General features: G+C 37.4%; 1 protein-coding gene across 1 annotated transcript in view; it reads right to left on the bottom strand.

The window, feature by feature from the left end:
- The window catches only part of LOC109558301 (frizzled-3-like), a 100,605-nt gene that overhangs the window by 50,167 nt on the left and 36,921 nt on the right, over nucleotides 1–13,517 (bottom strand). The window contains exon 4 of the mRNA XM_070788570.1: nucleotides 8,144–8,194. The gene's annotated coding sequence lies outside the window, so the exon portion shown is untranslated. The remainder of the gene's footprint in view (nucleotides 1–8,143; nucleotides 8,195–13,517) is intronic.

The raw sequence follows: 13,517 nt of genomic DNA on the forward strand, positions 1-13,517 counted from the left end.
TGGTTTTTCCAGTGGTCATGTATGGATGTGGGAGTTGGACTGTGAAGAAAGCTGAGCGCCGAAGAATTGATGCTTTTGAACTGTGGTGTTGGAGAAGACTCTTGAGAGTCCCTTGGACTGCAAGGAGATCCAACCAGTCCACTCTAAAGGAGATCAGTCCTGGGTGTTCTCTGGAAGGACTGATGCTAAAGCTGAAACTTCAATACTTTGGCCACCTCATGTGAAGAGTTGACTCACTGGAAAAGACTCTGATGCTGGGAGGGATTGGTGGCAGAAGGGGACGACAGAGGATGAGATGGCTGGATGGCATCACCGACTTGACGAACATGAGTTTGGGTGAACTCCGGGAATTGGTGATGGATAGGGAGGCGTGGCGTACTGCAATTCATGGGGTAGCAAAGAGTCGGACACGACTGAGTAACTGAACTGAACTGATGGCCAACCAATTCCACTTTGGGGTATTTATTTTAAGAAAACAAAAACACAAACTTGAAAAGATATTCGTACCTCATGTTCACTGCAGCATGAGTCAAAACAGCCAAGAGATGGAATCAACCTAAGTGTCCACTGATGGCTGAACAGATAAAGAAAATGTGGTATACATATACAATGGAATACTATTCACCCATAAAAGATGTCATTTTGCCATTTTGTGACAATATGGATTGACTCTGGAGGTTTGTGCTAAGGGAAATTAAGTCAGAGAAAAGCAAATACCTTATGATCTCATTTATATATAGAATCTTAAAAAAAAAAAAACCCACCCACCTCAAAAAACCCACCAAACTTATGAAGAGAACAGACTGGTGGTTGCCAGAGGCAAAGGTAGGACAATGGATAAAATGGGTGAAGGTGGTCAAAAGGTACATATTTCAAGTCATAAAAGAAATAAGGCATAGGAATGTAATGTACAGCTTGGAGTCAGTAGTCAGTAATACTGTGCTACAGTTTTGAAGGTTGCTAAGAGATTTTAAAAGTTCTCATCACAAGAAGAAAAACTTTTTAACTATGTATGGTGATGGATGGTAGATTTATTAGTGATCACTTGCAATATATACAAATATCAAATCATTATGCTGCATACCTAAAACTAGTAAGTTATATGTAAAGTACACCTCAATAAAAAAAAAAAAAAAAAACAAATCTCCAGAGAAAGGGGCATAGTTCTTGGGGCATTAGCCTATTGTGTTCCCTCTTTGCCTGGCAAAGTAATAAAGCCACTTTTTCCTTCTCCTCCATAAAAAGAAAAAATCTAATCTCACATTTTAGAATACTTGAAATAAAAAACAATTTGCATCTTGGAAAAAATAGGCACAACCAAACTTTATAGTTTTATGATATCATATTCTGAAACACCAGAATCACTTTCCAGAAAACACACAAGGTTCTATTAATCATAATAACATCTTTAAAAAATACTTTGCCTTTTCAATTAGTTCTAGGTCAAGGCTAGGAAAGCTCCATAAACTTTTTATTAAGAATATGACATGCATAAAACATGGTTTCGGAGAAGGCAATGGCACCCCGCTCCAGTACTCTTGCCTGGAAAATCCCATGGATAGAGGAGCCCAGTAGGCTGCAGTCCATGGGGTCGCTGAGGGTCGGACACGACTGATCGACTTCACTTTCACTTTTCACTTTCATGCACTGGAGAAGGAAATGGCAACCCACTCCAGTGTTCTTGCCTGGAGAGTCCCAGGGACGGGGGAGCCTGGTTGGTTGCCATCTATGGGGTCACACAGAGTCGGACACGACTGAAGCGACTTAGCTTAGCAAAACATGGTTTTATGGTTCCAATTTATGTTTATAAATATAAAGCAAAAACTGTGATATTCAGTAGCAAAATTATGGACAATTATTCTTTCTGGGTCTTAAGGTCACAAGAAGACTATGGAGAGAAAGGAACTAAATTTAGTGACATCTTAGTGTGTGATGGGCTCTTTTAATTATGACTTACTTTTCAAAACAACCATGTGGAAAAACAAACTCTGGAAATACATATAAGAAATTATTGATGTATATGGTGATTACTGGTAGATATGGAGAGCGGGCAAAAACTGAGAACATGAGAACCCAGAGTAGCAATAATGCTTCTCAATATATATATTTACTATTTTTAACATTATAAACAGTACAAATCACCTATTCAAAAAATTAAATTTAAAAAACCATCAAAAAATTTTAAACCCTTAAGAACAAGAGGCCTATGAGAGGAGCAAAAAAAAAAAAAAAAAGAGGGTAGGAGACAGGCATTTGGCAGGGGTCCTAGATCATCAATACATCTGATAACAGCATTATATATATGGTCTATATATATATATTTTTTTTTTTTTTTGGTGTATTTTTTTCTCTATAGGTCTTTAGATGTTTTTTTAAACCCCCAAGTACACACTGTTGTTGGTATTTTATAGAAACATTTATTTAGCTTTGCATATATGTTTACAACTTTACTTCATCATTTCCTCTTGCATCTCCTACTATCTATGAGATTATTTTCATTCTTCTTGAAATATAACCTTTAGAAGTTTGTACAAATCTTTTGGTGGTAAATTCACAGTTTTTGTTTATATGTAAATGGCTTTATTTCATCTCTATTCTTGAGAACAAATTGGCGTTTTCCAGAACGTGCAGAGATGAAGTTTGGGGTGCGAGATATTTACTTGGGAACAGTATCTACAATTGGACAGAAGAAAGTGACCTACCATGCTTTCTCAGAAAAGCTTCAGCCAAACTTGTAGGGAGTCTGGAGCAAATAAGGATCATCAGAGGGTCCTATGCTGGGCCAACGGCCCACCTAAGAATTGCTGGTTGCAGGCCCACCTCAGATAAGGCAGTTCTCCACCTGAAGGGTGTCTACTGACCCCACTCCCTGAAGCTGAGAGGCTCGTCTTTCTGTGAAGGGGATCTGGCTGTGCATCCCCACAAGAGTTTTACATGGTACAAAATTCTGGTTGAAAAGATTTTTTTCCTCTCAACATTTAAAATATTTAATTTTCTGGCGTTTGTTATTGTTAAGGACTCTGCTGTCATTCTAACTGATGGTCTTTTTTAGATCTGTCCCCTTTTCTGAGACTGTTTTTTATGACTCCTCTCTTTGGAGTTCTGCAGTTTCGTTGAAGTGTGTATTTCTTTTTACTTATCCTGCTAGTGGTATGCAGTACCTCCTTGGTCTGTGAATTCAAGTGTTTAGCAGTTGTGGAAAATCTGTAGTCATTATCTCTTTTAATATTGTTTCTCCTAGATTCTCTCAATTCCCTCCCTCCTGGAAATCTAATTATTGGGTTGGCCAAAAAGTTCATTCAGATACAGAAAACCCATACCATCTTTTGGCCAACCCAATATACTCCTATTCAACCTTCTTATTCTGCCCTCCATTTCTCTTAACATCACTTTCACATTTTCCTTGTCTCTCTTATGGCATTCTGCATAGTTTTATTTTCACCTACTACCAGTTCATTAAATAACAGCAGCCTAAATTGCTGTTTCATAATAAATATTTCAGGAATTCTATCAAATGAGTTTCCATTTCAAAATTTATGTTTCTAGATTTTTTAAATCTATTATTTCAAGTAATTTCTTGTAGATTGGTAACCTGTGACTATATTTCCTATTTCTATTAACATTACATACTTACCTATTTTATCATTCGGTATTTGACAATTTCAGTATCTGCGGTTTTAAGTTTGATGCTGTGACTCAGTCATAGTGGCTTGTTTTCTCATGTGTTTGGTGGCTTTATATTTTGAGCTCTTTGGTGAATCAATTAGTGGGAATCCTGAAGAAAGTACTATTCTAGCTGACTGACAGGAGGCACAACTAACCTGCAAACACTTCAGCCTATGGGCCTGCTGATTTAGGCTAGCAAGGGAGTTCCTGGCTCCCTTTCTCCATTTACCAACTGGCCCAAGGCTCACCCTTCTCCAATAGCAACCACACTTGTGTGACCTTTCCCATCTCATCCACCTAATATCCCCTGCTTGATGAGCCCTAGCTCCTTATTGGTCTGGTCCCAATTCATAATAATTTTTGAAGTGGGGGACTCTTTGGAGATCTCCCCTCAATCATGCAAGATCTATGATATCTCAAATAGTGAGTTCTTTCCAGATTTAACTGGTTCAGACTTTGCTGATGCTCCTACTCAGACATATTGTCAGAAGTCATACTGTCTGAAGAAACCTGTGCATATTTGTTTTCCTAATGCTCTACTTTAAGACAAACTTCTTAGCTCTTTAACAAACTTAACAATATTAATGAACTCAATGACCTTAACCAGCTACAGTGCATGTAGTCATGTCAAACTCTTTGCCACCCCATGGACTGTAGCCTGTCAGGCTCCTCTGTCCGTAGAATTTTTTAGGAAAGAATACTGGAGTGAGTTGGCATTTCCTCCTCTAGAGAATCTTCCCGACCCAGGGATTGAACCCATATCTCTTGCTTCTCCTGGACTGCAGGTGGATTCTTTACCACTAGTGTCACCTTAACACATTTTATAAAATCACTGAAAAAATATTTGTGATTCACTAGAGGGGTTTCCCCAGTGGCTCAGCAGTAAAGAATCTGCCTGCAATGCAGAAGATGCAGGAGACCCAGGTTCAATCCCTGGTTTGGGAAGATCCCCAACCCACTCCAGCATTCTTACCTGAAGACTCCCATGGACAGAGGAGCCTGGCAGGCTGCTGTCCATGGGGTTGCAAAGAGTCAGACACAACTGAAGCGACTGAGCAGCCAAGCAGGCAGAGAAAATAAAATGGAAGATTTCATACTCGACACAATCAGGCAGGTGGTTAGTAGTCTTTGGAATCATAAATACAATTCACACCTTAGCTTTATCACTTACTGTAAGAATCTAGATAAGTTGTATTTAATTATAAGACTCAGTTCCTCATTTGTAAAGCAGAATACAATCTAGCCTATTGTGCTATTTTGAGAATTAAAGGAGATAATGTGTATAAATTCACTGAATACAGAACCTGATGCACAGTACATACTTAGTAACCAGACGCTTCTATGACTATTACATTATGTTGTTTCTATTTTACTATTCCCATAAACTACTCAACTTTTTCCTTGAACTGGTGTGGTATGACTTGAAAGACAACTGGAAATAAGATTTATTGGCATATCTTTATTACAGTGATGTACTAGAATTTATTTTATTGAATACTTTTACTACCATAATGTGAAAGAGTAAAATGATAATCCTCAAAAGCAGTAATGAGAATGAAACAGTGACAACTTCCATGGGACAGAAAAGTGTCATAGGTCACCAACCACCGTAATAAAAGAATTATCAAAGGTGATAGAGAATGCTTGCTATAGTTCAGAAGATGGCGAACTACAACCTACAGAGCCAATCTGCCCCAATTATATCACTGCCAACAAAGTCTTACTGAAACACTTCCAGTTGTTTATGTATTGTCTATGCCTGCTTTTCTGTGATTGTGGTTTCCATTATGTCCAGCCTCTGATAGATAAGGATAAGAGGCTTCTGGAAGTTTCCTGATGGGAAAGACTGACTGGGGGGGGGGGGGGGGGGAACTGGGTCTTGTTCTGATTGGGGGGACCATACTCAGTAAATATTAATCAATTTTCTGTTGATGGGTGGGGCTGTATTCCCGCCCTGTTATTTCACCTGAGACCAAACCAACGTGGAGGGAATGAAGATAATGGAGACCTCCTTCAAAAGATCTCGTATATGCATTGGCACACTCAGTGCACCCCTATTCTGCAGCAGGCCACTGCTGACCCACACCTCTGCCAGAGACTCCTGGACACTCACAGGCAACTCTGGGTCAACTCTCTTGTGGGGTCACTGCTCAAAGCCATGGTTTTTCCTGTAGTCATGTATGGCGTGCAAGTTGGACTATAAAGAAAGCTTAGGAATTGATGCTTTTGAACTGTGGTGTTGGAGAAGACTCTTGAGAGTCCCTTGGAGATCAAACCAGTTAATCCTAAAGGAAATCAGTCCTGAATATTCATTGGAAGGACTCATGCTGAAGCTGAAGCTCCAATACTTTGGCCACCTGATGCAAAGAACTGACTCAATGGAAAAGACCGTGATGCTGGGAAAGACTGAAGGCGGGAGGAGAAGGGGACGACAGAGGATGAGATGGCTGGATGGCATCACGGACGCAATGGACATGAGTTTGAGCAAGCTCCAGGAGTTGGTGAAGGACAGGGAAGCCTGGCATGCTACAGTCCATGGGGTTGCAAAGAATTGGATCTGACTGAGCTACTGAAGGCAGAGGAACCAGAGATAAAATTGCCAACATCTGCTAGATCATGGAAAATGCAAGAGAGTTCCAGAAAAACATCTATTTCTACTTTATTGACTATGCCAAAGCCTTTGACTTTGTGGATCACAATAAACTGTGGAAAATTCTGAAAGAGATGGGTATACCAGACCACCTGACCTGCCTCTTGAGAAACCTATATGCAGGTCAGGAAGCAACAGTTAGAACTGGACATGGAACAACAGACTGGTTCCAAATAGGAAAAGGAGTACAAGGCTGTATATTGTCACTCTGCTTATTTAACTTATACGCAGACTACATCATGAGAAATGCTGGGCTGGAAGAAGCCCAAGATTCTCTAATCAAGATTGCTGGGAGAAATATCAATAACCTCAGATATGCAGATGACACCACCCTTATGGCAGAAAGTGAAGAGGAACTCAAAAGCCTCTTGATGAAAGTGAAAAGGAGAGTGAAAAAGTTGGCTTAAAGCTCAACATTCAGAAAATGAAGATAATGGCATCTGGTCCCATCACTTCATGGGAAATAGATGGGGAACCAGTGGAAACAGTGTCAGACTTTATTTTTCTGGGCTCCAAAATCACTGCACATGGTGACTGCAGCCATGAAATTAAAAGACGCTTACTCCTTGGAAGGAAAGTTATGTCCAACCTAGATAGCATATTCAAAAGCAGAGACATTACTTTGCCAACAAAGGTCCATCTAGTCAAGGCTATGGTTTTTCCAGTGGTCATGTATCGATGTGAGAGTTGGACTGTGAAGAAAGCTGAGCGCCAAAGAATTGATGCTTTTGAACTGTGGTGTTGGAGAAGACTCTTGAGAGTCCCTTGGACTGCAAGGAGATTCAACCAGTCCATTCTGAAGGAGATCAGTCCTGGGTGTTCTTTGGAAGGAATGATGCTAAAGCTGAAACTCCAATACTTTGGCCACCTCATGTGAAGAGCTGACTCATTGGAAAAGACTCTGATGCTGGGAGGGATTGGGGGCAGGAGAAGGGGACGACAGAGGATGAGATGGCTGGATGGCATCACCGACTTGATGGACATGAGTTTGAGTGAACTCTGGGAGTTGGTGATGGACAAGGAGGCCTGACGTGCTGCGATTCATGGGGTAGCAAAGAATCGGACATAACTGAACGACTCGACTGAACTGAACTGAGTGACTGAACTGACTGACAGCTGCTTTTGCACTACACCAGCAGAGCTGAGTTGTTGCAACAAAAACCACATGGCTGACAAAGCCTAAAATATCTACTATATGACCTTACAGAGAAAGTTTGCTGTGCCCTGCTGTAGACTGTGGCAAGAACACTGAATTTTTTCCTAAATATGTATAAACCACTTGTACACTAGATAGTATATATCAGAAGATAGTGAAGGACAGAGAAGCCTGGCATGCTGCAGTTCATGGGGTCACAAAGAGTCGGACACGACTTAATGAATGAACACCACCACCACCACATCTATCTGCAGTTAAGACTAAAAAGGAACTCATGGCTTAGGCTATTTAGTCTGTTTAGCATAGGCCAAAATGACTTGTATATTTTAAAGTATTTATCCAAAAGTGCCCCTTGATAGCATTTTACAGCCTGTACATAATAGTATGAATACTTTTAAAATAAATTTAATATTCTATACTTCCAAAATATAATATTTCAAAATATTTTCCTATAAGAGACTTAGAATATTTTTTCAGTAACTCTCCCTCTTTCCCTCTATCACAAGCACTGAACAATTTTGAGGAAAAATCAGTTTGGTGCTAGGAAGTCACAGGCAGGATACTTACCACTTTAAAGATTAGTAGCAGGAAAAAAAAAAAGATTAGTAGTACATACTATATGTTGATAGAGAATTATTTGCTGTCACTAATGTTGGAAGAGCAAAACATACCCATTTCCTTATGGTCCTTTCATAAACAATGCTGATTCCTTTTGGTATTGTCTGGTAAAGAGGAAACACTCTTATCAGAAAATGAAGCTAAAATCATAAGTTAGATATGTTATTATTCTATTTTTGTATGTTTCTGAATCAAGATTAGATAAGCAACAGATGGGCTGCTTTCTGTGGCTGAAAATAGAAATAATGGGTTTTTTTGTTTTCTACACAAATAATTTTTTTTTTAATTCTACAAATAGCTTTAATGTGAATTTGACAGTCTTAGCTAAGCTGCTTCTATTATGGTAAGACATTTCTATTATTGAAACACAGGTTCTAGTATCAAAATTCCTTGGGACATGGATCATTGGATTAGATGGATGAAAGAGAAAAAAATGAAGAGGGAAACTTTAGGAAAGGAAACATGTTCTTTTGAAAATCAATGTTTAAAAGACAAAACAATGATTCTAAATACAGAATATAAGAACAATTCTTTTTTAAACCTCAGGAATTATGTATTTGTAACAGCAGAATAATGAAATTTTTCTTTGTGCATGGCATTCTAGTAGGAGGCTTAACCTTATTTTCTCATTTAATCTTCACAGCCACCTATGAGGTAGATATTACTGTATTTAACATATTATTCCCTATATTTTATATGAGGAAACTGAGACTCAAAGTGTTAGACAGGACTTTAAACCCCATGTTTTTAATAAATATGTTACATGTGAATGGCTTTCTAGAAATATCAACGAACTTTGAAATGTGTAACTCTTTCATAAAATGCTTTGAGCCTCTTAGAAGCCCCTAAATAAATAGACGGAAATACTTTAAAAGGAAAAAAAAAATTAAAACTAAGTACCTGGAAAATTAGTGTTACTTAAGTAAAACATAAGATGAGACATATTCTAGGAATAAACTTTACTAATTTTAAACTGTAAAATATACATTATTCTGAAAACTCAAGCTATATTTCATGACCAACTCTTTTCAGGCATTAAATATTACTTTCTCAAGAATTACTTAACACACATTTTTTTAAGTGTTCTTGCAAAAAACAGTTGGTGTAAAGTATTTTAAAATCCAAGCAGTGACCTGTTTTCAGCAAGGACATTCATTTTAAATATTTTAAAATACTTTACACAAGCCCACTTTTCTTCAAATCAGGGACTTAAATATATGCAATTTACTTTAAACCCAACTGGGTATTTTGAAACAATGTGATCAACTACCTCAAACATTTTTCAAATGTTTGAAAGTTTCATTAATATGAGAAATGACTACAAAGAAACCATACTGATATACATGTGAACATATATTCAAATATTACGTTCTCCAAGACACCTGAGGAGGCTACCTCAAGGATAACATCATTGCTTAATACATTTTTTTTTCCCCCTAATTTTATTTTATTTTTAAACTTTACATAATTGTATTAGTTTTGCCAAATATCAAAATGAATCCACCACAGGTATACATGTGTTCCCCATCCCGAACCCTCCTCCCTCCTCCCTCCCCATACCATCCCTCTGGGCCGTCCCAGTGCACCAGCCCCAAGCATCCAGCATCATGCATCGAACCTGGACTGGCAACTCGTTTCCTACTTGATATTTTACATGTTTCATTGCCATTCTCCCAAATCTTCCCACCCTCTCCCTCTCCCACAGAGTCCATAAGACTGTTCTATACATCAGTGTCTCTTTTGCTGTCTCGTACACCGGGTTATTGTTACCATCTTTCTAAATTCCATATATATGCGTTAGTATACTTTAAAAACCTCTCATTAGGAATTATCATCAAAACTTGACAAGCATTCTTCTAGGCATGCTCAGTAATAGTAAATCTTATTCAATTACTTATGGATAACACTTCAAATAGGAATTCAATAGCTCTAGGGCTCAGTTTACATGTCTGTATAAAATTCCTCTGAAGTAAAATCCTGAATGAAAACTAATATTAAAATTCTAGTGTTTGAGTTTCATTAATATGAGGTACCCAGAGCAATCAAATTCATAGAGAAATAAAGTAGAACAATGGTTGCCAAAGGCCAAGAGACAGGGAGGAATGGAGAATTGCAGAATTTCAGTTTGGAAAGATGAAATTTATCTCTCTTTACTTCAAAGATACCATGACAAAGGATTTTTACAGGATGATATACCGACTCTTTCAATGAGCAGACAGTCCCTATTCATTGTAAAAACTCTTTCAAAGAACAGGAGGAAAAGACCTCACTTTATGAAGCTATTACATCCTTGACACCAAAAAGGAAAAATACATGGCAAGAAATGAAAAACTATTAATATCACAGTCTATATCTCTCATGAGTATAGACACAAAAATCTTAAATAAAACATAAGAACTGGAATATGAGATATGAACTTGGCGTTGCCTGCAGCAACAGGATTTCTACAAAGAATATATATAAGAGAATTTACACACAATTAGAGCTAACAGAAGAGTTCAGCAGGGATGCTCAATATAACGTCAATATATAAAAATCAGTGGCATTCTTGTAGACCAGCAATAACCAACTGAAAAATGTAACAGAGAAAAGATCTCATTCACAATTGAAACAAAATTTGTAAGGTACCTAGGAACAAGTTAATGAGTACATAAATAAAGAAACAAAAAGATACTAAAACTCAGTATCACAAAGACAGAAATTTTCCCTGGATTCATTTAAAACCTAAAACAATTTCAACAAAATACAAACTGTTTTTCATGAATAAATTATTCTAAAATTCAAACAGAACAGTGCCAGGAACAGTTAAAATAATTTTGAAGAAGCATAAAGTAGAGGAAATGTGGGATTGAAACAAGGTTGTTCAAACAGAGCAATAAATAAGAGAGCCTAAAAATGGAACTTGTATATTACAGCAATGCATTACTATTCAGATGGGCTATCTGATAAACGGTGCAAAAAGCACCATTCATATGAAAAACTAAAATTGTTACTCATAACATAGATAAAAATGAATTTCAAGAGATTAGAGCCTTGAATTAATCAAATTTTAAAAACTTCTGTAAAAAGAAGACAGACCGTTTTTATAATTTTCAGAGGTAGGGAGGGATTTTTTAAAACACAAAAGGCAAAGAAAACACAAAGTGAAAAGACAAGCAAGATAAGATATCTGCAATGCAAGTAACTGAAGAAGAATTAAAACAAGAATAACAACAAAAGGCAAATAACCTGACAGAGCAGTGGACAAAGGCAACAAACAGGCAAATCACAGAAGAGAAACCCCAAACAGCCAAAAAACATATGAAAACACCGAGGCATAAGGGAAATAAAAATAAAAATCAAGACAGGCTTGAGATATTGTTTCAAAGGTTGACAAAAACTTAAAAGCCTGGCAACACCAAGATGGGGCGAAATGGGGAATTCCAACTCTATACTGTGAGTGTAAATTAAAATAACCACTTGAGTTGAAGATGCCGATATGTTAAAATGCCAGGACTACACTTTTGGGTATACACCCCATGAACATTCTTGGTCATGTATAAGGAAGATAGGTATTACAATAGTAAAACACTTGGAAACTCTATGTCCATCAGCAAAATAATGAGTAAATGAATTAAAGTATATCTGTACATTAAATCTCTCTACTGCAGTTAAAATGAACAAGTTAGTGGTACACATACTGTCATGTATATTCCCAACAACTTAAACATGGCATTTGCTAAAGTTTGGTACTGAATGATTTTTAAAAAGTTTATGTACGTATGTGTGTGTGTAAATAACACTAACAGAAGCAACAATAAATGAAAAAATGAGTAACAGAACATTTGAGCACTTATTATACAGAAGGCACACTTCTAACTGCATGTAGATGCCTAAAAACAGTCATAGGAGACAGATTATACTACTATTTCTATCTAACACGATTACTCTTTTATTACTATGAGATTCCATTACTCATTCTACAGATGAGGAATTGAAGTGGAAAGAGGTGAAGTTGATCTAAAACTATAAAACTAGTAAATAATAAGAGTTAGATATGAAGCCAGGATTCCTGACCCAGACTTTATAGCTTATTAACTATGTTAGTTATTATACCATTTTCTATTCTTTTTAGGATGTTGGAAATCCAACATTATTTCTGTAAGTTGGAAATAAAAAACACTCATAGAACCTATGACTGTAAAGAAATGAATACACACCCATATTTTTGTATAGCTCCAAATGGTTCTAAAGATTCTAAAAGATCCTTCAGAATGTCTTGAAAATAGTGGCGTCCCAACTACTCTAATTTACTAATTTACATGTTTAAGGTCTGGTTTTCTCAGGTCATTATTCCAGAGCCAAACATTATTTCTTTTATAGTACTAAGATAATATATATTTGGAATCCTAAAAACCTTACATGGAGAAGCTGCTGCTGCTAAGTCGCTTCAGTCGTGTCCGACTCTGTGTGACCCCATAGATGGCAGCCCACCAGGCTCCCCCGTCCCTGGGATTCTCCAGGCAAGAACACTGGAGTGGGTTGCCATTTCCTTCCCCAATGCATGAAAGTGAAAAGTGAAAGTGAAGTCGCTCAGTCGTGTCCGACTCTTAGCGACCTCATGGACTGCAGCATACCAGCCTCCTCCGTCCATGGGATTTTCCAGGCAAGAATACTGGAGTGCGATGCCATTGAAGCACATGATGTAATTCAATCATCTTTTTCTCTCCCATTAGAGGCAAAATTTGATTACTTAGCTTCAGGCCTGAAAACTCATACTAAGAGTTTTTAATAAGCAATTCTATCAAGAAATGTAATAAAATTTCAATTACTCTTCTTTCTGGTCTCTCCATTATAGGTTGGTTTTTTAAAAGCCAGTAGCTAGTACTTACAATAATATATATAATAATAATATATATTATGTATAATATATATTATAATAATTAAAATGTAATTTTGTGTAGAATTATTTATACCACAAAATAAAAAAGGAAATGGCATTTTCAGTCATCAAGTATTTACGATAATTGACATAGTCAATTAGCACAATTGACTATGTGCTAATCACACACTCCTTGTTTCCAGTAAAACTGGAACATTTCTTAAAAATGTCTTTTCTGAAAGATGGTAACGATAACCCTGTATACGAGACAGCAAAAGAGACACTGATGTATAGAACAGTCTTATGGACTCTGTGGGAGAGGGAGAGGGTGGGAAGATTTGGGAGAATGGCATTGAAACATGTGAAATGTCATGTATGAAACGAGATGCCAGTCCAGGTTCAGTGCACGATGCTGGATGTTTGGGGCTGGTGCGCTGGGACGGCCCAGGGGGATGGTATGGGGAGGGGGGAGGGAGGAGGGTTCAGGATGGGGAGCACGTGTATACCTGAAATTTTTTTAATTTTAAAAATTTAAAAAAAAAAAAAAAATGTCTTTTCTTCTGAAT

The sequence above is a fragment of the Bos indicus genome, chromosome 5 (assembly GCF_029378745.1).
Source record: "Bos indicus isolate NIAB-ARS_2022 breed Sahiwal x Tharparkar chromosome 5, NIAB-ARS_B.indTharparkar_mat_pri_1.0, whole genome shotgun sequence".
Lineage (NCBI taxonomy): Eukaryota > Metazoa > Chordata > Mammalia > Artiodactyla > Bovidae > Bos > Bos indicus.